Source organism: Dipodomys merriami, unplaced genomic scaffold (genome assembly GCF_024711535.1).
Source record: "Dipodomys merriami isolate MVZ:Mamm:240054 unplaced genomic scaffold, mDipMer1.0.p SCAF_877, whole genome shotgun sequence".
Classification (NCBI taxonomy): Eukaryota; Metazoa; Chordata; class Mammalia; order Rodentia; family Heteromyidae; genus Dipodomys; species Dipodomys merriami.
The window spans coordinates 316,027-340,000 of NW_027206487.1; the positions used below are offsets into that span (position 1 = coordinate 316,027).

Below are 23,974 nucleotides of genomic sequence, written 5' to 3' on the forward strand. Positions count from 1 at the left end.
GGACCCAGATGGGGGGATAGGAGAGGCTTGTCTCACCTCCCGGGGCATGAACTCAGCCTGGGCACCGTCTCTGAGCTTTTGTGATCTAGGCTGGCGCTCTACCACTTGAGCCACAGCGCCACTTCTGACTTTTTGGTGGTTCACTGGAGAGAAGAGTCTCACCGACTTTGCCGCCCGGGCTGGCTTTGAACTGCAATCCTCAGACCTCATCTCAACCTCCTGAGTGGCTGGGATGCCAGGCACCAGCCTCTGGCGCCCGGCCTCCCTGGCTTCAACTCCTCCTCCAAGAGGAGCCTGAAGGAGGAGCGTGAGCCCAGGGGTGGCGTTGGGGGTCCCCCTCTCCACCGGGGCCGGCCGGCGTGGTGCGCCCTGAGCCGGGGTGAGGAAGACCGCACTGGGAAGGAGAGTCTGGAAGGGACAGAGCTGGGTGCTGGGCCGCTCCAGCCCCGCTTCCTGGAGCCCGCCTCTCCCGTGGGCCCCATCTGCTCAAGGACGCCCCCTTGGTTCTCTTTCCTCCAGGAAGCCCCTCCTCAGCAGGCCTGGGCCCCAGGGCACCAGGCCGGGCCGACGCCCACCATGCCCAGCCTGCTCCTGCTGCTGCTGCCCCCGCCCCTGGCCCTGCTCCCCAGCTGTGCCCAGCTGCTGACCGAGGCCAGCTCCTGGTGGTGAGTGCGTGTGTGCGTGTGTGGAGGGGGTCTCCTGGGGTAACACCGGAAGGGCTGGGGTGCCATACCCTGGTGAAAACCTGTCAGAGAGACATCTCGGAAAAAGAGAAAACAAAAAGCCTGGTGTCCGTGGCTCACGCCTGTCATCCCAGCTACTCGGGAGGCTGAGATCTGAGGATTACAGTCCAAAGCCAGCCCGGGCAGGGAAGGCTGTGAGACTCTGATCTCCCATGAACCACCAGAAAATCAGAAGTGGCGCTGTGGCTCAAGTGGTAGAGCGCCTGCCTTGAGCTGAAGAGCTGAGGGACAGCGCCCAGGCCCAGAGTTCAATCCCCATGACTGACGAAAAACAAACAAAAGGATGCGGGTATAAATAATTTGCACACGTACACCTTCGTCTTTGGTGCGATTCCTACTGACCAGTACTTGAGGGGCGAGTAGAGCGTGGCCGGCTCGCTGTGGGCCTCCAGCCACGGTCCTGGCTGAGCTGACCGACATGCAGGGCGCCAACCCCAGCTTTGCTCCGTCTGGGTGCCCTGTCTGTCTTTCTGTCCAGCTTTGTTTTTGGCATTTTACTAGGGTGTCAGGCGGGTGCTCTGCCACTTGAGCCACACCCCGCAGCCCTTGTCTGCTCTGTTCTGCTTTCTTGCCTTTAGGCCCAGGCCCACCCGGCCCGTGGTCCTCCTGTCTGAGCTAAGGCCAGACCCAGCTTCCTAGTGGTCCAGGCAGAGTCTTGGACACTTTGTGCCTGGGCTTGGCCTTGAACTGTCATCCTTCTGACCTGGCCGCCGTTTCCCAAGCAGCCAGGATTACAGGAGTGGGCCACAGTGCCCGGCTGGCCTTTTTAATCCTTGTTGGGTTTTGTTTTGCTTTTTTATTTGTGCCTGTCCTGGGGCTTGAACTCAGGGCCCAAGCTGTTGTGCTCAAGGCTAGTGCTCTACCACCTGAGCCACAGCCCCGCTTTCCTCCTGGTGGCTTTGAACCGGGATCTTCCAAGGAGCACCTAGGGTTCCCTGGCCACCTCAGGCCTCCTACATCTGAGTGGCTGGGACTGTGAGGGGTGTCCAGGGCCTGCACCCCGGGCTGAGCCTCTGACTGGGGGAGGGGGTCCAGGGCCCGCACCCCGGGCTGAGCCTCTGACTGGGGAGTGGGGGGGTCCCAGGGCCTGCACCCCGGGCTGAGCCTCTGACCCCGCCCGGGCTGAGCTCTGACCCGGGCTGAGCCTCTGACCCGGGCTAAGCCTCTGACCCGGGCTGAGCCTCTGACCCGGGCTGAGCCTCTGACCCCGCCCGGGCTGAGCTCTGACCCGGGCTGAGCCTCTGACCCGGGCTAAGCCTCTGACCCGGGCTGAGCCTCTGACCCGGGCTGAGCTCTGACCCCGGGCTGAGGCTCTGACCCGGGCTGAGGCTCTGACCCAGGGCTGAGCCTCTGACCCGGGCTGAGCCTCTGACCCGGGCTGAGCTCTGACCCGGGCTGAGCCTCTGACCCGGGCTGAGGCTCTGACCCCGGGCTGACCTCTGACCCCGGGCTGACCTCTGACCCGGGCTGAGCCTCTGACCCGGGCTGAGCCTCTGACCCGGGCTGAGCTCTGACCCTGGCTGAGCCTCTGACCCCGGGCTGAGCTCTGACCCGGGCTGAGGCTCTGACCCCGGGCTGAGCTCTGACCTCTGACCTGGGCTGAGCTCTGACCCTGGCTGAGCCTCTGACCCCGGGCTGAGCTCTGACCCGGGCTGAGCCTCTGACCCCGGGCTGAGCTCTGACCCCGGGCTGAGCCCTGACCTGGGCTGAGCCTCTGACCCCGGCTGAGCTCTGACCTCTGACCCGGGCTGAGCTCTGACCGGGGCTGAGCTCTGACCCGGGCTGAGCCTCTGACCCGGGCTGAGCTCTGACCCCGGGCTGACCCTCTGACCCGGGCTGAGCTCTGACCCCGGGCTGACCTCTGACCCGGGCTGACCTCTGACCCCGGGCTGAGCCCTGACCCGGGCTGAGCTCTGACCCGGGCTGAGCTCTGACCCGGGCTGACCTCTGACCCGGGCTGAGCTCTGACCCCGGGCTGAGCCTCTGACCCGGGCTGACCTCTGACCCGGGCTGAGCTCTGACCCGGGCAGAGCCTCTGACCCGGGCTGACCTCTGACCCGGGCTGACCCGCGCCCCCCGCAGGGCGCTGGCGCTGGGCCCCGCGCCCCCGGCGTCCCCGCGTGCGGCCGGCTGCCCGGGCTGTCGTCGAGCCGGCGGCCGCTGTGCCGGCTGCACCGGGAGCTCATGGCCTTCGTCGGGGCGGGCGCGCGGGCCGGCGTCCGCGAGTGCCAGCACCAGTTCCGGCGGCGCCGGGGGAACTGCTCCACGGTGGACGACGACGCCGGCTTCGGCCGCGTCCTGCAGATCGGTAAGAGGCGCGGCGCGCGTGCGCGGGGAGGCGGCCGGGGCGCGCCTGCGCGCGGGCGTCCCGGAGGCCGTGGGACCGTGTGCGCCTGCGCGGGGCGCGGCGTCCCGGAGGCCGTGGGGCTGTGTGCGCCTGCGCGCGGGTGTCCCGGCGGCTGTGGGGCAGTGTGCGCCTGCGCGCGGGTGTCCAGGCGGGCGTGGGGCCGTGTGCGCCTGCGCGCGGGCGTCCCGGGGCCTGGCGGGTTCGAATGGAAGCGGAGGGGAGAGGGAGGGGAGAGGAAGGCGCGCGGAGTGGAGGAGCTGCCCGCGGTGCCGCAGGGCCTCCGGTCAGGACTTGATTTGCACACTTGTGTGTGGAGCGTAATAAAAACATACCCATGTATTATAATTGCAGTATTATAAACACCACCATCAGATCCCATATTCCATATCGGTAACACCCAGCAACCTGTCATACAGCACCCATGACATCCCATAATAACCTGTCATACAGCACCATGACATCCCATAATAACCTGTCATACAGCACCATGACATCCCATAATAACCTATTATACACCACACATGACATCCCATAATACCCTATTATACACCACACATGATATCCCATAATACCCTTTTATACACCACACATGATATCCCATAATACCCTATTATACACCACACAAGACATCCCATAATAACCTGTCATACAGCACCCATGACATCCCATAATAACCTGTCATACAGCACCCATGACATCCCATAATAACCTGTCATACAGCACCATGACATCCCATAGTAACCTGTCATACAGCACCATGACATCCCATAATAACCTATTATACACCACACATGACATCCCATAATACCCTATTATACACCACACATGACATCCCATAATACCCTATTATACACCACACATGATATCCCATAATACCCTATTATACACCACACATGATATCCCATTGACACATAGTAACCTATTATATACCGCATATGATATCACATTAACACATAGTAACCTATTATATACCGCATATGATATCACATTAACACATAGTAACCTATTATATACTGCATATGATATCACATTAACACATAGTAACCTATTATATACTACATATAATGTCACATTAACACAGAGTAACCTATTCCTTTATTATATGTCACATATGATATTATTAATACATAGAAGCCTATTCCTTTATGATATATCATGTTAAATATTATATATTATACATATCGTAATACATATGTAATTATATATTACATAACATATGGTATATTAATATATACTATATAAATGTATATAATACATAATTGTATTATACAGTAAGATAATATACTATATGCTATATGATATGTTATTAATATACACAATATATTAATTATAATGTAACAATGTAATATATCATCAAGTAATAGTATGTGTTAATTAATATGTAATACTAAGTTATATAACAAATAACATACTGTATTGTACAGTATAATATATATATTTTATTGTAATATGTTTTATTAAGTACCACATAATATATGTGTATTATTATAATACCATATATGTGTGTGTATATATATGCATTTTTAAATTTTTATTTTTTGGTCTTGGGGCTCAAACTCTGGGCCTGGGCGCTGTCCCTCAGCTCTTCAGCTCACGGCGGGCACTCTACCACCTGAGCACAGCACCACTTCCCGTTTTCTGGTGGTTCATTGGCGGTCAGAGTCTCATGGACTTTCCTGCCTGGGAAAGTGCTGTTAGTCCATGGTGGGGACAGCCAGGCGGGTGACAGAGTGGCCTCCACCCCGGACCCCCAGTCCTGGCGGGTTGATGGCAGCTCCTGACCCTCAGCTCCACTGGAGGCCTCCGCTGGGCCTCATCTTGCCTGCTGGCCCGTGCTGCGGGCCCGGGGGGCCCAGACTCAGGGCAGCCCCGGCGGGCGCCGCTCCTGCCACTAGAGGGCAGCAGAGGCCGTCAGGGCGTGGGGCACCTTCACCCAGGCCGTGGCAGCCTGGGAAGGGTTGCATTGACATGGGGTGCTTTCTCCCTCTCCCTCTCCCTCCCTCCCTTCCTCTCTCTCCTCCCCTCCCTCCCTCCCTCCCTCCCTCCCTCCCCCCCCCTCTGCCTAGCACCCTGTTGGCTGGGTTATCTTTTTTATCATTTTTTTTCCAGTCGTGGGGCCTGAACTCTGGGCCTGGGCTCTGTCCCTCAGCTCTTCAGCTCAAGGCTGGCGCTCTACCACTTGAGCCACAGCACCACTTCCGGTTTTTTCTGTGTCTGTGGTACTGAGGAGTTGAACCCAGGGCTTCATGCGTGTGAGGTGAGCATGCTACCCTTGAGCCACCTTCCTGGCCCCTTCTTTTTATTTTTTTACAATAGTGCCTAGGCCCTGAGTTTAAGCCCCAGGACCACGTGCATGCGTGTACACGTGCGTGCACGTGCGCACGTACTCACACACACACGCGCACGCACACACACACCGATAACAAGCTTCTAGCCCCATGCTGGTGGCTCACACCTCTCATCCTGGCAGCCCGAGAGGCTGAGATCTGAGGATTGCAGTTCCACACCAGCCCAGGCAGCTCCTGCCCCCGTGAAGCTCCGCGCTCCGGAAGCAGAGCTGTGGCTGGAGTGCAAGAGCAACAGCCTTGAGCTTAAGAAGCTCAGGAGGGCTGCACGCCAGGCCCCGAGTTCAAGCCCCAGGGTGGGCATGCACGGGAGGTGGGGGACACAACAGTGACTCACCTTCTGCACTGAGGGCAGGGCCGGGCAGGGCAGGGCAGGGCAGGGCAGGGCTGGACAGGGCCGGGCAGGGCAGGGCAGGGCAGGGCAGGGCAGGGCAGGGCAGGGCAGGGCAGGGCAGGGCTGGGCAGGGCCGGGCAGGGCAGGGCAGGGCAGGGCCGGGCAGGGCAGGGCAGGGCAGGGCAGGGCTGGGCAGGGCAGGGCAGGGCAGGGCAGGGCAGGGCAGGGCTGGGCAGGGCAGGGCAGGGCAGGGCAGGGCTGGGCAGGGCTGGGCAGGGCAGGGCAGGGCCGGGCAGGACCGGGCAGGGCAGGGCAGGGCAGGGCTGGGCAGGGCAGGGCAGGGCAGGGCAGGGCAGGGCAGGGCAGGGCTGGGCAGGGCAGGGCAGGCCTGGCCAGGCGGGAGGGAGGTAATCGGTGGTTCAGGGGCTGTCACCCACCCTGGTCCCCCCCAACAGGCAGCCGGGAGGCAGCCTTCACGCACGCGGTCAGCGCGGCCGGGCTGGTGGACACCATCGCCCGGGCCTGCCGGGAGAGCGCGCTGTCCACCTGCGGCTGCAGCCGGGCCGCGCATCCGCGGGAGCTGCCCTGGGACTGGCTGTGGGGAGGCTGTGGGGACAACGTGGACGACGCCTACCGCTTCACCCGGGAGTTTGTGGACACGCGGGAGCGGAGCCCGGCCCGGGGCTCGGAGGAGCAGGGCACGTGCTCGTGAACCTGCAGAACAACAAGGCGGGCCGCAGGGTGGGGGGGGGCCGGGGGGGAATGGGGAGCGGGGGGCGGGGGGGCTTCCTCCTCTGGGGGGTCTCAGCCCTGCAAGGCCAGAGGCCCAGCGAGACCTCTGCAGGCAGGACAGCCCAGCCAGACATCATCATTATTATTATTATTGTTGTTGTTGTTGTTGTTGTTGTTGTTGTTGTTGTTCATTGGAAGTTAGAGTCTCATGTCTTTCCAGCCTGCCCGGGCTGGCTTTGAACCACGATCCTCAGCTCTCAGTCTCCTGAGTAGCTGGGATGACCGGCGTGAGCCCCTGGCGCCCGGCTTAAAATTGGGTTTTTAAGTCTACCTTTTTTTTTTTTTTGGTAGTGCTTGGGTTTGAACTCAGGGCCTTCTTACTTACACAGGGGGTGGGCTTGACGGTGAGCTAGGCCCGGCCTGGTATCTCATTATTATTATTGTTTGAGTTAAACAGGAAGGGTCTAAAATTGGGAGCATCCCTTGCCCCCCCCCACACACACACAGAAGGAGCTTATAAAATATGAAGAGAACAAAACAAAAACATGGCCGTGCGCACTGCAGGAGACGGGCCGTGAGCTACAGAGCAACTGTGTCTTGGGTTTGTTTGGCTGAGATCCTGCCCTCCCTGTCTGTCTGTCTGTGGGGTGTTTGTTCCCCAGTCAGTGGGGCTTAGGGGAAAGGTACACAGTTCTAGAAGCTTCCTGCTTCCTCCTTCCTGTGGTCCGTTGGCTGCCTCTAAACCCAAGGGTCATTTCCACAGCAATGTCCGGCCTGGCCCAGGCCCGGGCATGTGGGACGGACGGGTAATGGCAGGGCCGGTCTTTGAAGTGGTTGTGGAGATGGGGTGTCAGCCCTTCACCTCCCTCCCCTCCTCCAAACCACCTGAGATCTAAGCACATGCGGTGGGAGAGGAAGGGGGGACCAGGGGAGGCTGCGGAGACCTTTGGGGTTCCCGGAGCTGAGGGGGAGACACATCTCCAAGAGAAATCTAAAAGAAGCGCTCAGCTGGTCACACTCACTCAGTCCCCAGAAAATTGTGGGTGTTTTTGGGTTTTTTTGGGGTGGTGGTGGTGGTGGTATGCATGACGCCCCGGGTCTGCACACCGTGTGGAAGCGAGAGCCGGAGTTCCAAGCCCTTCTGCTTGGTCCAAGCTGGGAACTCCGTGACTTCCTCTGGGGTAGATTTGTTTTCAAAGGAAATGACCCCTGGGGGTGAGCGCCCCCCCCCCCACTCCCTCAGCCCCTCCCAGGAGGTGCCCGGGGGCCCTGGGGCGGAGAAAGTGGTCTTGCAGACAATGGGACAGTTTACCAGGCCCAGGCTCAGCAGGCTGAGATCTGAGGATCGCGGTTCAAAGCCAGCCCAGGCAGGAAAGTCTGTGAGACTCTCATCTCCCATAAACCACCAGAAAACCAGAAGGGGGCGCTGTGGCTCAAGCAGTAGAGTGCCCTCCTTGAGCTGAAGAGCTGAGGGACAGCGCCCAGGCCCCGAGTTCAAGCCCCAGTAATGCAGCTTCCCGGGACGAGGCTGAGCCCTCCCTGGCCCTTTGGCAGTGTAGCAGATAGCCGCTCCACAGCCGCTTCACGCGGCCCACGCCCGACGACCTGGTCTACCTGGACCCCAGCCCCGACTACTGCCTGCGCCACGCGTCCACCGGTTCCACTGGTGCTGCTTCGTGCGCTGCAGGAAGTGCTCGCGGCCCGTGGAGCAGTACGTGTGCAAGTGAGGAGTCCGCATCGCAGAGTCCCAGAGAAAACGCCTTCGTACGTGTGAGTGGACGGCTGGCGAGGGACGCACCGTGACCGCTGGGCCTAGTGCCCCCCCCCGACGGTGACGGGGGCTTTTCATCCTCTTTCCCACACGTGTGGGGAGGCCTCGTGTCCCTCTGATGGGGGGGCGGGGGGGAACGTGCTTCGTGGAGAGTAGAAGTGGCCGGCAGGGGACAGGACCGGCGGCCAGGCACGCCCATCACCTCTGCCCTGTGAGGGGTCCCCTCCCACATTAAAGAGCCCCCCTCTCCCACGAGTCTCGGTCCACACTGAGACTGTCACTGCTAGGGGCAGAACTCAGGGCCTGGAACCTGAGACACATGGTCCCCCGGCCTCCAGGGAGTTTTGATCTGATTATGTTGTTGTTGTTTTGTGCTGGTCCTGGGTCTTGAACTCTGGGCCTGGGTGCTGTCCCTCAGCTCTTCAGCTCAAGGCTGGTGCTCTGCCGCTTGAGCCACAGCACCACTTCCAGTTTTCTGAGTGGTTTATTGGAGATCAGAGTCACACGGACTTTCCTGCCCAGGCTGGCTTTGAACCACGATCCTCAGATCTCAGCCTCCTGAGTCGCTGGGATGACAGGCGGGTGCCCTGGCTTCTTTTTCAGCCCCTTATTGCCTTTTTCCCCTGACAACGTAACAAGGTAATGAGAAACACTTTTCCTGCCAACATTTCCTCCTCCTCCTCCTCCTCCTCCTCTTTCTCCTCCTCTTCTTCTTCCTCTTCTTCCTCTCCTCCTCCTCCTCCTCCCCCTCTTCCTCTTCTTCTTCCTCCTCCTCCTCTTCACCCTCTGCCACAAAGCGGTTGTGGTGGAGGTGAGGGAAGGCTTTCTTGTCAGACGGGCAGACGTGGCTACAGGTAGTGGAGAGTTATAGCCCTCTCTCTCCAAAGAGCTTAAGAAAAGGAGTGTTTGGGCATGTGTGCTTGTGCAATCCTCCAGCACACAGAGCTGGGAGGAAGGAGGAAACTCATTTCAGCCTGGGGCGGTGAGTCCGGCCTCGGGTGGGGAGCCAGTGGGGAGCAGCAGCCTCCAAGGCACCTGACAGCCGGGCTGGGTGTGGAGGCCCACTGGCCAGCCGCCCACCGAGGACACACACGCGAGTGCGCACACACACACACACACATGCATGAGTATATATGCAAGTATATAAACATGCATATATACCTATATACACTTGCAGCCATATTTGAATTTTCGCATTATTATATGAAATATATTAACGTAGAAATATGTTATATATTTTTAAAAGTACACATTTTTAGGCTGGAAAACTGGCTCAGGGGTAGAGCACTTGCCTAGCATGCAGGAAGCCCTGGGTTCAATTCCTCAGTACCACATACATAGAAAAAGCCAGAAGAGGTGCTGTGGCTCAAGTGGTAGAGTTAGCCTTGAACAAAAGAAGCTCAGGGACAGCACCCAGGCCCTGAGTTCAAGCCCCAGGAATGACAAAAAAAGGAATAAAAAAAAAATCCAAGATAGGGCTGGGAAGGTGGCTCAGGGGTAGAGTGCTCGCCTTGCATGCATGAGGCCCTGGGTTTGATTCCTCAGTACCACAGAAGCAGAAAAAAGCCAGAAGTGGTGCTGTGTGGCTCAAGTGGTAGAGTGCTAGCCTTGAACTGAAGAACTGAGGGACAGTGCCCAGGCCGAGTTCAGGCCCCACGACAGACAGACAGACAGACAGACACACACACACACACACACACACACACACACACACACACACGAAAAAAACCCAAGATAGAAATTAAAAAATCACCTGTTTTTAAAAATTGAAATAGCATTGGAAGTAGGGAGCCTGTCTAGCTTCTCTAGGTCTTGAGTTCAATTCCCAGCACAGGAAAAGAAAGGGAGGCAGGAGGGTGGGAGGGAGGGAAGGGGGAGAAGGGGGGAGGGCGGCGTCCCAGGGCCACACCGCGTGGCTCCTGTCTGTGGGTCTGTCTCGGGTGGACAGGACCCAGAGCCCCCGAGTCGTCCATGGGTAACTGTGGAGCCCCAGGTCCCACCCCAGCCCTTCCTCCCTGGCTTGTTTTCCTGCTCCATTGTTTCTGTGGGACAAAGGCCACAGTGAGGCGGCTGGGCCTGGGCGTCTCTAGACAGGACGGTAGCCAGAGGCCTGGGGGGGGGGTCTGACCCCCCCCCCCCGTGTGGGCTCTGACAGGGCACCCAGGGCTCAGGGCCGGGCTACGCCCTCATTTTTAGCTTCAGGCCGGGGTCTGCTGAACTCAAGTCCTCTGGGCTGAGTGACCAGGGCTGCGCGTGGCCTTGTTTATCTGCGGGGCCTGGGGAATTCTCCCGGAACAATAGGCTTTCTCGGGAACACTGGGGACACGGTGTCCGGGCGATGGGGCCGGCGCTGGCTGGCTGTCCCCCGTGGGGGTGGGGCGGCCGGGCCGGCCTGTGCTCAGCTGTGACCCCTCCCCCACGGCCCGTGGCTGGGGTGGTGCGGGCAGGTTCCCAGCCAAGAAGATTGCCTAACCCCGTCCTCAGCCAAGGTCGCGCCGCCAGATACCCTCCTCCAAGAAACGTCCGTAACAGATCCAACCTGCTGCCAGGGACGGAGCACTGGACACAGAGTCCTTCCTTCCACAAGTCGGGGAAGGGGGTGGCTGGGAGATGGGGATCTGCGGGGGTGACAGGCGTGAGCTACCGCCTCCCCGCGTGAAATAGAGTGCCTCTATCCCCCCCCGCCCCTCCTCCCAGAAGTTGTCCAGTCAGGACCACAGCTGCGTCTGTTCACCCTCTGTCCCCCCGTTTTTGGGGGGTGCAGGAAAGAGCAACTTTATTGTTGTCAATTGCGGGGCTTGAACCCAGGGGCTAGCCACTGAGCCCCTCTGTGCTCAAGGCGAGCGCTCTTACTTGAGCCACAGTGCCACTTCCAGCTTTTTCTGCGTATGTGGTGCTGAGGAATCGAACCCGGGGCTTCGTGCATGCTAGGTGAGCGCTCTACCAGGGAGCCACCTGCCCAGCCCCGGCCCTAGTTTTTAAATGGTTTATTTGAGGCTCAGTGGAGACTGCTTTCCTCGTCTGCCCGGGACCCTGGGTTGCATCCCCAGGGCTGCATGCACACACACACGTACACACACACACACACACACACATACACACACACACACACACACACACACACACACACACACACACACACACCCTGATTTGAGCTTTGTGCTCCGGTGTCTGCATGCATCCCGGGCCACACCTGTCTGGATCACGAGGCCAGAGCGTGTCTCCAGATGGTACCACACACACTAACGATCCTTTTACGGTTGCTGCTAACTCTGAACTCGGCCTGCTCTTGGCACATAGACCTGACCTTTGGACACTGGAGGCCCCCGAGTCAGATCACACTGGCATGGCGTTTTCCGAACACGTCCCGAGAAGACAGATTTGCACAGGCAGGCCACTGCCCGCCTCTCCCCTCCCTCAGCCCTTGCTTCACCCCGGCTCTCCAAGCGCATGGGATATTCAGTGACAAAACCAGCAGCAGGGAATGTCTCTTTACTTCTTTTTTTTTTTTTAGTGCCAGTCCTGGGGCTTGAACTCAGGACCTGGGCGCTGTCCCTGAGCTTCTTTAGCTCTAGGCTGGCGCTCTACCACTTGAGCCACGGCACCACTTCCAGCTTTTTCTGTGTTTGTGGTGCAGAGGGATGGAAGCCAGGACTTCATGCGTGCTAGGCGAGCAGTGGACCACTGAGCCACCTTCCCAGCCCCCGGTTTGCTTCTTAGGACATGGAAATGTCCATTTTTTCTGCAGTGGCCAAGGACAAGCTGCAAGTGTGAAAGTCACCCGACCTCCCCCCCCCAGCACACCCACAGAGGAACACAGGTAGCATTTGATAAATAACACATGCTAAAACACCCAATCCAGGCCAGCCGTGGTGACGCCGGCCTGTAATCCTAGCACCCCACACAGAGACTCTGAAGCCAGCCGGGTGACACAGAAAGACCTTGTCTTAGAAAACAACAACCACCAAGGGACAACTTGCAAAACACACCGGCCGCCCCCCTCCCCCAGCTCCCCCCCCAGCTGCCCCTCCCCCGGGGCCTGTGTGGTACACCCCCCGTTTTTCCATCTTGAACACCGGATCCTACGTGAATCTCGGGGCGCAGGGAAGCCTTGCACTTTGGACTTGGAACTGGGGCAGAGGGCCTCTATCTCAGAGCGATATTGCTGTCAGCTGTCTCCTTCCAGCTGGTTTTGTAACTTTCTGTGGCCATGACCCAATCCTTGCTGGCCCAGACTCAGGCCAGACCGCTTCCATCTACGCTCCCTCTGGACACAGTGTGACCCAGAACGGAGGCCACCCCCCCCCATGGGCTCCCTCTGCCCCCACAGGGACCTGCCTTCCCCAATGCCCGGACTTCTGCCCTCTTGTCCCTCAAGCCCCTGTGCTTGGGGCTGCAAGCTGTGATTGCTGCGGGACACGGGAGGGAAGGGGTCAGCCGAAACTCTACATCAATTGGGAAGCCTCGATTTAAAAAAATCCCTCATCGGTCTCCTTTCTCCGACTGTTTCTTTTGCTGGTTGTGGGGCTTGAACTCAGGGCCTGGGCACTGTCCCTAAGCTCTTCAGTTCAAGGCTGGCACTCTACCACTTGAGCCACAGCACTACTTTGGTTTTCTGGGGGTTCATGGGAGATCAGAGTCTCATGCACTTCCCTGCCCAGGCTGGCTTTGAACCAGGATCCTCAGATCTCAGCCTCCTGAGTAGCTGGGATGACAGGTGTGAGCCACCGGTGCCCGGCTTCACACAGGATTCATGTTACTGGTTCTCCTCAAATGAACTCCAACAGGTCGTGCAAAAAGTCACAGGTTGCTGCTGGAGCCCAGGCCCTTCACCAACCACAGGATCCTCAGCTCCGCTTGCTCTTCCCCGTGGAAGATGAGAGGACGTGTTCTAGATGCTTCCGAAGTTCAGACCAATGTGACCATCGGCCTCCCCGCACTCAGCTTTTGCCAGAGAGTGGAGTGGTGAACCCCTATCTGAAGACTGAGAAGTCAAGGCTACAGGGGCCCCAGCCTCTGGAGGACAGATGATAAACCGAGGTAGAAAGTGGATCTCTGGGTTTTGTTTTGTTTCGTTGCAGTTTCTTTGAATGCGTAAACTGCACCCGGGTCCAGTCCTGGTTTGCTCTCCAACACGGGTGGACATGGAAAGGAAACAAGGCAAATCTTAGTTGAAGAAAACAGTGATCAGAGCCGGGGCGCCACTGGCCCACGCTGTCTGTCCTCCCGGCTACTCGGGAGGCTGAGATCTGAGGATCGTGGTTGGAAAAAACCACCAAGAAGTAACCAGTGGAGCCGAGGCCCCAGTGGTATAGCTCTGGCTTTGAGCAGAAAAGGCTTAGGGGCAATACCTGGGCTCTGAATTCAAGTCCAAGCTGGCGTGTGCACAATGCACACACACAATCAGAGCTCCCAGTAGGCAGAAGTGTCCAGGACAAGCAGGGTCTGGGGTGGGGTGTGTGCAAAGGACGTAACACGTCTGTAGGAGTCGTGATCACGATCACTGGACAGGTCATAGACATGTCAGTGCCCAGACCCAATCAGAGGCTCCTCAGCAGCTCCCCCCACGCCTCCAGCCCCTCTGATTGGCTGCAAACCCTCACACCACTCCAGCCCGATTGGCTGCTAGTGTTCCTCCTCAACCCCTCTGATTGGCTGCATGAGCACGCCACACTCCTCCAGCCCCTCTGATTGGCTGCATGAGCACTCCACCCCCCCACAGCCCCTCCAATGGGCTGCAAACATGCCACACTCCACCAGCCCTTCTGATTGGCTGTGGGTACTCCTCCTCAACTCCTCTGATTGGCTGCATACGTATGCTACACTCCTCCAGCCCTTCTGATTGGCTGCTCGTTCTGGCACCTCTGGGTTCCGAGGCAAGTCTTCCAGGGGCACTGAGCCAGGCAGGGCGCCCGGGGCCTGCACGCCGGGCTGCTCACGGCCTTAATGATCAGATGCCCGAGGGTGGACATTCAGCGCCGCTCACGGCCAGGGTGATGAGATGTCTAGCACCTGCACGCAGGCCTGCCCGCTCGCCTGGGCTCTGCCCCACGGCCGGCCAGCCCCGTCTCTCCTGGACATTCTGCTTTCTTTTTGGTAGCACTGCGGTGTTTGTTAGTTTGCCAGTCCTGGGGCTTGAACTCAGGGCCTGGGTGCTGTCCCTGAACTTCTTTGGCTCCAGGCTGGTGCTCTACCGCTTGAGCCACCGCGCCACTTCCGGCTTTTTCTGTGTATGTGGTGCTGAGGACTCGAACCCAGGGCTGCGTGCATGCTAGATGAGCGCTCTACCACGGAGCCACCTTCCCAGCCCCGGAGCTTCATCCTGACAGACGCATGCAGACCTTGGACCTTGATGAGGCTCTCTCCCACCCCCCCCACCTCCCCTTCCTCAACTCAATCTCAACCAGCGGCTGGCTGTTCTGAGCAGGCTCTCCCTCCGCCCTGCCCCTCCCCCTCAGACCCTCCCCTTAATATATATATATATATATATATATATATATATATAGTTATTATTAAGGTGTGCTGTACAGGGGTTATTTACTCTTTCATGAGTCAGGTGATGAGTCCATTTCTTTTTTTCTGGGACACTGTCACCCCTTCCTTGTGTTCCCCGTTTCTCCCTTGTTAGGCATTTTTTTTTAAGTATGTGTTGATTGTTCAAAGGGGGGGGCTGCCACAGGACCCCAACGCTGACCCTAGCATGCCGTGACCCGGGGTGCCGACCTACTCCTGTATTCTCCGTAGCCCCAGGTCCTGCCCTGCCCACGAGCTGCTGTCTGAAGCAGAATCTGGTGGCAGTGACAATCTGTGACACCAAAGGATCCACACGAGGTAAGCGCTTCTCTTTAAACCGCTATAAACGGACTTTTTTTTCTTTGGTTTGAACTTGGGGCATACATGCTTTTCCCTTGAGCTTTTTCACTCCACCATTTGGTCCCTCAGTACTTTAGGCTTTTTGGTGCTGGGACTGGCTTTGAGCCTGGATCTCAGTTCTCAGCCTTTTGAATGGCTAGGATTACAGGCATGTGTCACTGGGCTGGCTGAGATAGATAGATAGATAGATAGATAGATAGATAGATAGATAGATAGATACATACATACATACATACATACATACATACATACATAGATACATAGATACATAGATAGATAGATAGATAGATAGATAGATAGATAGATAGATGGATAGATACATACATACATACATACATACATAGATACCCAGGTAGCCCAGGCTGGCCTCAAACTCACAGTCCTCCTGGCCCTTCCTCCTGCTGGTGCTGGGATTGGAGGTGTGTGCAATCATACCTGACTTGCCAGTTAGCTTTCACTTTGCTTCAAATAGCGTATTTCTTTTCTTACTTGGCAGTACTGGGGTTTGAACCCTGGCCTCTTATTTACCAGCCAGGCGCTCTACCACTTGAACTACTCTGCCAGTCCCCAGTAGAATGTTTCTGTCCATTTTACACTGAATTCTATCCTAGAGTTAAAAATCTGACAGCGTGCATCCGTTTACTGTCAGAATCTAGAAGTGAGAGACTGGAGAATGAAGTTCTGTCCCCCCCCCCCCCCCCCCAGTCTGTGTCTCTGATCACGGGGCTTGAACCCTGGGCCTGGGCGCTGTCCCTCAGCTCTTCAGCTCAAGGCTAGCACTCTACCACTTGAGCCACAGCGCCACTTCTGGTTTTCTGGTGGTTCATTAAGAGTCTCATGGACTTTCCTTCCCCGGGCTGGCTTTGAACCGTGATCCTCAGATCTCAGCCTCCTGAGTACCTGGTTGGGTTTTGCTTCTGTCTCTCATCGCTGAGACGCAGGGCGGCGGGGGGGGGGGGGGGGGGGGGGGGATTTTGTTTCAGTCCCAGGAGTTGGGCTCCACCTTGGCTCGGCTTCCTGCTCAGGACACACCAGCCCTTTCTTGGAGCTCCACTTCTGCAAACTCCTCACCCGGTCACCAGAGTTCCTCCCCGGGCACTTGGGGACCCGAGTCTTCTCAAATTACCCTGACTAAGAACCTGGGTCTTCAGCTCAGAGTCTGGCTGTACTGTCACGCTATTTCCAGGGGAACAAACCTCTTCGTGTTAGGGATTTTAAGTGTGTAGCAGCAACAGTTAAAAATGCTCTTTTTTCTTTTTCCTGGCTCATGGTTTTCTGTGTGTGGGTGATTGCTTAGGCAGTTGATTTTTTCTGAGCAGATGCTATCTTCAATTTTTCCTTAATAAAGAGCTGACAGATTAAAAAACAAAGTTAACAGGTGCTTCCAGCTTCCTGGGGAAATTACTTTCTGCTTATTGATGGTTGCTTCTACCTGCTGTCTCTCAGGATCTGTCCTTTTCTAACACAAAGCATTTATGACTGATGGTGTATGTGTGCGTGCGTGTGCATGTGTGTGCGTGCGTGTGCGTGTGTGTATACACCAGGCCTGGGGCCTGCTTGCTGTCCCTGAGTTTTCTCACTCAAGGCCGGCGCTCTATCAAGGAAGCCACAGCTCCACTTCCTGCTATTTATTTATTTTTATTGGAGGTAAGAGTCTCCCGGACTTTTCCTTGGAATCCTCAGCTCGCGGCTTCCTGAGCAGCTCGGGTCTCAGGCGTGAGCCACCGGCGCCCGATGACTGTAACACCATGAGATACTTTTGTGTTCCCGTCTTGATTCTCGCCGCAAAGGAGATGCCCAGCCGAATCAACCTGTTGTCGCTTGGGACTGCCAGAAGACCTGGGTTGTTAACTAGGTTTTTTTCCTCCCCACACGTTTTCATTAGGGTCAGTTGTGCCCAACGGGGTCTCCTGTGACACGGGTACCTACGTGCAGTGTACCGTGATCACATCCCGTCACTCCCCAAGTTCTTAAAGAATTCTTTGCTCGCCTTTTATTTTGGCAAAACATTTGAATTGAAGAATACACAGAGACCTCTTGTAACGCGATAGTTAAATGGTAAGAACTGAATTTTAACAAAGTAGGCAAAAGGCTGGGCAGGGTGGCATGCGATTGTAATCCCAGCACTCCGGGGCTGAGGTAAGAGGATCGCAGTTTAAGGTTGACCCTGGCAACTCAGTGAGATCCTGTCTCCAAAGAAAAAATAAAAACGGGGGTGGACGGAGCTCAGTGGTAGATTATTTGCAATGCAAGAGACCTCAATACCTATATATATATTTAAATTAAAGATTCGAGCAGATCCATTGCAAAGAAAAGCAAAATTAGGTGGGCGCTATTGGCTCATGCCTGTAATCCTAGCTACTCAGGAGGCTGAGATCTGAGGATTGCAGTTCAAAGACAGCCCAGGCAGAAAACTCCAGGAGGCTCTTACTTATCACCAATTAACCAGCAAAAAGCTGGAAGTGGAACTGTGGTTCGAGGGGTAGAGCACTAGCCTTGAGCACTAAAGCTCAGGAATAGAGCTCCAGGCCCTGAGTTCAAGTCCCAGGATGGGCGTATGTGCACGCGCGCGCGCACACACACGCGCGCGCGCACACACACACACACACACAGCACCTGCTTTAGTTAGGTATGTGCGCCCAGCCCCTGGTTACTCTGGACTGGCCTTCCCGGAGACCAGGCAGAGACCTGGTCACTTGCCTCTGGGAAATTCCAGGCTCAGTTCACAGCCTGACCTTCCCGGGTCTCCAGTCCTCCTCGCTGACTCACAGCCCAGGCTGCGCTCAAGGCCAGCGCACCTGTCACCCAAGCCACCAGCCACCCACCTTGGGTGACACCCTCTTTGTCAACAAATGACAGGGACGATGACCTCACCACCCACAGAGCACTGTTGGGTCACTGGGAGGGGGCGGGGGACAGGGAGGTAGGGGGCAGGAAGCGGTTCTGGGAGCCATGGAGCTGTGGGGAATGAGAGGCGTGACCCCCTAAAGATGGAAGGCACTGGGGGTCTCAAGACCTGCAGGTGACGCTGGACCACACAGGTTTCCACCCAGCCCTCCGGGTTTCCTTCCAGCTCACCAGAAGACCATATAGAAAGGCGAGGAGGGAGAGGGATGGGGGGGGGAGGGAGGGAGGCCAGGCTGGGGAGGGAGAGGGATGGGGGGGAGGAAGGCCAGGCTGGGGAGGGAGAGGGATGGGGGAGGAAGGCCAGGCTGGGGAGGGAGAGGGATGGGGGGTAGGGAGGCCAGGCTGGGGAGGGAGAGGGATGGGGGGAAGGAAGGCCAGGCTGGGGAGGGAGGATGGGGCCTGCATACAGGTGGAGCTCAGGAAATCCTTCTCTGGTCAGGGAGGGTGAGGCAGTTCCTCTTTGGGCAGAGTGAGCAAGGGGAAGAAATGGTGTGGTTTGCCTCAGCACTAAGAACTTCAGGCCTAACCGGATGCCAGTGGCTCACGTTGGTCAACCTAGCTACTCGGGAGGCTGAGATCTGAGGATCTTGGTTCAAAGCCAGCCCGGGCAGGAAAGTCTATGAGACTCCCATGAAACAGCAGAAAACAGGAAGTGGCGCTGTGGCTCAAGTGGTAGAGCGCCAGCCTTGAGCTGAAGAGCTGAGGGTCAGCGCCCAGGCCCAGAGTTCAAGCCCCACGATCAACAAGAGAACCCAAAACCCCAAAACTTGATGTCTTGGCCCAGGCAGATAGACATGGTGATTGGTATGTCTTTTATGGATAAGGTAAATTAAAAAAACAAACGAACAGTAATTCAGTTTGCAGGGTCAGCTATTCCTGGAGACGGATCTGGCTTGGGCTTCCCTCCGCTCCGGTGTTCTGAGTGGGCTCCGAGAGCGCCTCCGGCCGGGCGAGGCCCCTCGGGGGGTTTCTCCCGAGTTCGGTGCCGTGCCCTTTGAGCCACAGCTCCCCGTCCAGCTCTTCTTTTCGCTGGTTAACTGGAGATCAGAGTCTCACCTCGGCCCGGGCTGGTTTCGAACCTTGGTCTTCAGATGGCAGCTGGGCGGGCCGCGCTCGGGGCTGGGGTCCTGCCTGCGGCCTCCCTGGGGCCTGGGCTGCCCGGCGGGGGGTGTCAGCCCCAGAGGCCGGCCGGGGTGCGGGCCTCCGCCCCAGGGCAGGTGGAGCCGGCCTACCATGCCTGAGGCCCCGGGTTCGAGTCCCAGGCAGGAAAAGCCGGAAGTGGCGCCGTGGCTCAGGTGGTAGAGCGCCCAGGCCCCGAGTTCAGGACCCAGGACCGGCCACGAGTAAAGTGACCCGGATGAGCGTGCGCGCGGGGCCTGAACCGGGGCTCGAACCCGCGGCCGGGGCCGCCCTTCCTGCCGGGGCTGGCCTCGCACCGCGGTCCTCCCGATCGCAGCCCCCGGGGCCGCCACCGACGCCCCGGCCCGCGTGCGCCATTGTGCACCGGTATCCACGGAGACCGGGCAGGGCGTCCGCGCCGCTGCCCCCGCCCGGGCCGTGGGGAAGCGCTCGCCCCCCCCCCCCCACGCCCTCCTGCGCTCCGTCCCGCCGCCGCGGACGCCCGCGTCCCGGCCGAACTACAACTCCCAGGATGCACCGGGGCGGCAAGCGCCTCTCCCCATCCCGCCCGCCCGGCGAGGCGACTTCCTGTTTGGGGCAGCGCGCCTGCGCGCGGGGCGGGCGCCGATTGGGTCGCGCCGCCTCGGGCGATCACGTCACGGCGACGCGCGCGGCGGGGGCGGGGAGAGCGCGGCGGCGGCGGCGGCGGCGGCGGTCGGGCGGCGCGAGCTCCGTCCAGACGCGGATCGCGGCGGCGGCGGCGGCGGCCGGGCCCTCCTCCGGCCTCCTCCCTCCCTCAGCGGCGGCCTCCGCCTCCGGTGAGGACCTCGCTCGGCTCCCGCGGGCTGTCCGGGCGCGGAGGTGACGGGACGCCGGGGCGGCGGCGGCGGAAGCGCGCGGGCCGCGACCTCTGACCCGCCCCGCCGGGGCGGGGGCGGCCGGGGGCGCCGCGACCCCGACCCGGTCCCGGTCCCCGACCCCGTCCTCAGCCCCGACCCCGACCCGGTCCCGGTCCCCGTCCTCAGCCCCGACCCCGACCCGGTCCCGGTCCCCGACCCCGTCCTCAGCCCCGTCCCCGACCCGGTCCCGGTCCCCGTCCCCAACCCCGACCCCGACGTCCCCGTCCCCAGCCCCGTCCCCGGTCCCCGTCCCCGGTCCCCGTCCTCAGCCCCGACCCCGACCCCGACCCGGTCCCCGTCCTCAGCCCCGTCCCCGACGTCCCCGTCCCCGTCCCCGTCCCCGTCCCCGGTCCCCGTCCCCGGTCCCCGTCCCCAGCCCCGTCCCCGTCCCCAGCCCCGTCCCCAGCCCCGTCCCCGTCCCCAGCCCCGTCCCCAGCCCCGTCCCCGTCCCCAGCCCCGTCCCCGTCCCCAGCCCCGTCCCCAGCCCCGTCCCCGTCCCCGTCCCCGTCCCCAGCCCCGTCCCCAGCCCCGTCCCCGTCCCCAGCCCCGTCCCCGGTCCCCGTCCCCGTCCCCAGCCCCGTCCCCGTCCCCAGCCCCGTCCCCGTCCCCAGCCCCGTCCCCGGTCCCCGTCCCGGTCCTCAGCCCCGTCCCCGTCCCCGACCCCGTCCTCACCCCCGTCCCCGACGTCCCCGTCCCCGTCCCGGTCCTCACCCCCGTCCCGCTCCTCGTCCCCTCAGCCCCGGTCCCGTCCCGGCTCTTCCCCGCGACCCCCCCCCCCCCCCCCCCCGTCCCGTCCCCGTCCCCACCCCGGCGCTCATTCCCGGCGGGGTGGGGGGCGCCGGTTTGTTTTCCCCGTGCTGTGTGGGAGAGTGTGGTGTATCTAATCTGTGCTTACATGTAGTGCTTCATATGCACGACACACATGTAATCACACACACAGTGCATGCATGTATAACACACACAACAACACACGCACAGGTGACACATGTAACACACACATAACACATGTATAATACACTCACACATAACACAGTGCATGCATGTACAACACATACAACAACACATGCACAGGTGACAATGTAACATACACACAACACACACAATACATGTATAATACACGCACACAACACAGCACATGCATGTATAATACAACAACACACACAGGTGACACATGTAACACACAACGCACACGTGTAACACAACGCACACGTATAACACACTGCATGCATGTGTAACACATACAACACAGGCACAGGTGACACGTAACACAATGCACACGTATAACACACATAACAGTACATGCATGTGTAACACAACACAGACACAGGTGACACATGTAATACATGCACACATCACACACATAACACTATAATACATGCACACGTGACTGACATACATATACAGTGTACACATGTAACACACATATATAATATGGACATGTATGACAGACATACACGTGTATGTTCTGACTCGGTTTCTCAGGCATGTATCACACTCTGTCTTCTGAAAACAGACCTTCTATTAGGAAATTCCTTCAGTGCAGAGCTTTGTTTTTGACACCAGTCAAGATCTACCTCAGGGCTGGGGCTCGGCCCCGGGTTAAAGCCACAACTGATCGGCACGGTGCTGGGCAGGGCCTAGGCCTCAGCTTGCCCTCTATACCCCTGTAAGGTACACTGTGGACGCTCACACTGTTAGACTGCTTATTTCCCTTGTTCTTCCTTTCAGATTTGTCACAGTGTCGAAGGCTTGATGCCGTCATCAGCATTAAAACTTGGTAGAGGGCTGGGAAGGTGGCTCCGTGGTAGAGCGCTTGCCTTGCATGCTTGAGGCCCTGGGTTCGATTCCTCAGCAGCACATAAGCAGGAAAAAAAAGCCGGAAGTGGCACTGTGGCTCAAGTGGTAGAGCGCTAGCCTTGGGCTGAAGAGCTGAGGGACAGCGCCCAGGCCCAGAGTCCAGGCCCCACGACCGGACCCCCAAAAAAAAAAGACTTGGTAGATAGGGTGGCCGCCAATTGGCACAGGAATACAAAAGAAGGAGGAGTTAAATTGGTCTGCATAGGAAAGGCCTCGTCTCTCTCCTGACTTCTGGTTGTGTCTGCCTAGACTTTGGATTAGTTAGCAGCAGATTTCATCTCTGGGTGTGGGGACGTGAGCTAGATTTACAGGGTTTAAAGATTTGTGTTTCCTGTCCCCGTTCAGTGTGAATTTATAAATGAATCTTGTCAGTCAAGTGGTATCAATTTGGCTCGCATACTTTATTTCAATGTTTATCTTCCTAAATGTAAAACAGTTTTACTTCAGAGGTTGGCAAACCAGTCTGCGGGCCAAATCCTGTCTACTGCTGTGTGTGTGTGTGTGTGTGTGTGTGTGTGTGTGTGTGTGTGTGTGTGTGTGTGTGTGAGTGCGCGCGTGTGTGAGTGCGCGCGGGTGCGTGTGCACGCACTTGTGCGCTCAAGGGTGCAATGCTAGGGTTTGAACTCAGGATCAGAGTGGGAACCTGAGCTTCTCTGCCCAAGGCTAGTACTCTACCTCTTGAGACACAGCTTTGTTTCAGGCTTTTTGATGGCTAACTGAAGATGAAAAGTCTCACAGACTTTTCCTGCCTGGGCTGGCTTTGAACCACAATGCATACATCTCAGTCTCATGAGTGGCTAGGATTACAGGTGTGAGCCATGGGCGCTGGCCGCTGCTTGTTTTGGTAAGTGGAGTTTTATTGGAACGTGTCCCTGTACGTGTTAGGTATCACCGTGCCTGATCCTGTGTCACACAGTCACGTGGTGAGGCTGTGCCAGACCCATCCAGCCTGAAGTTTTACTCTAGCCCTCAATAGTCTATTAAGAAAGGTGCATATTCAAGTCACTGTGCCACACCTAACACTCAGGAGGCCAAAAGATCCAGAGTTCAAGGCCAGAGCTACTTTGCCTTTAAAAAAAAAAGGTAGGGGTGTGTGTGTGTGTGTGTGACATTTATTATACAGTTAAAACAAGTCAGGAAAGTAGTAACGAGAAAGTTAAAATCCAGAATTGTACCACAGGGTTGGTTGGTTTGGTAATTAATCCTTACAGAATCTCTTTGTAAGCATTTTTATACAAATGGGATCAATTTGTTAAGTATTGGTTTATAGAATTTTTCTTTTTTGCCAGTCCTAGGGCTTGAACTCCTGGCCTGGGCGCTGTCCCTGAGCTCTTTTGCTCAAGGCTGGCACCACTTTGAGCCACAGTTCCACTTCTGGTTTTCTAGTGGCTCATTGAAGATAAGAGTCTCACGGACTTTCCTGTCTGGGCTGGCTCTGAACCGAGATCCTCAGATCTCAGTCTCCTGAGTGAGTAGTTAGGATGACAGGCATGAGCTGCTGGTGCCCGGCTATTTATTTTTTTATTTATTTTTAAATTTTTGGGTCCGGTTGTGGGGCCTGAACTCTGGGCCTGGACGCTGTCCCTCAGCTCTTCAGCTCAAGGCTAGCGCTCTACCACTTGAGCCACAGCACCACTTCCGGCTTTTTTTCTTTCTTTTTTTTTTTTTTTTGTCGGTCATGGGGCTTGAACTCTGGGCCTGGGCGCTGTCCCTCAGCTCTTCAGCTCAAGGCGAGCACTCTACCACTTGAGCTACAGCGCCACTTCCGGTTTTCTGGTGGTTTATTGGAGATAGGAGTCTCACGGTCTCTCCTGCCCGGGCTGGCTTTGAACCACGATCCTCAGATCTCAGCCTCCTGAGTAGCTAGGATTACAGGCGTGAGCCACCAGCGCCCGGCTCCGGCTTTTTTTCTTTTTGCTTATGTGGTGCTGACTAATGGAACCCAGGGCCTCAGGCATGCAAGGCAAGTGCTCAACCACTGAGCCACCTTCCCAGTCCCCATGACCGGCTATTTCTATATTCTTTAAAAATTAGTATTTTTCATTAT

General features: G+C 57.7%; 1 protein-coding gene and 1 pseudogene across 2 annotated transcripts in view; both read left to right on the forward strand.

Annotated features, from left to right (window-relative positions):
• Positions 1-576: 576 nt before the first annotated feature.
• LOC138820399 (protein Wnt-5b-like) lies at positions 577-8,228 on the forward strand (annotated as a pseudogene).
• Positions 8,229-18,076: 9,848 nt separating this feature from the next.
• LOC138820401 (adiponectin receptor protein 2) overlaps positions 18,077-23,974 on the forward strand; it is a 25,359-nt gene continuing 19,461 nt past the window's right edge. The window contains exon 1 of one of the 2 annotated variants that reach the window (XM_070012056.1): positions 18,077-18,242. The gene's annotated coding sequence lies outside the window, so the exon portion shown is untranslated. Of the gene's footprint in view, positions 18,243-19,865; positions 19,990-23,974 lie in introns of those variants that run through there. The other variant, XM_070012057.1, reaches the window with a different exon arrangement.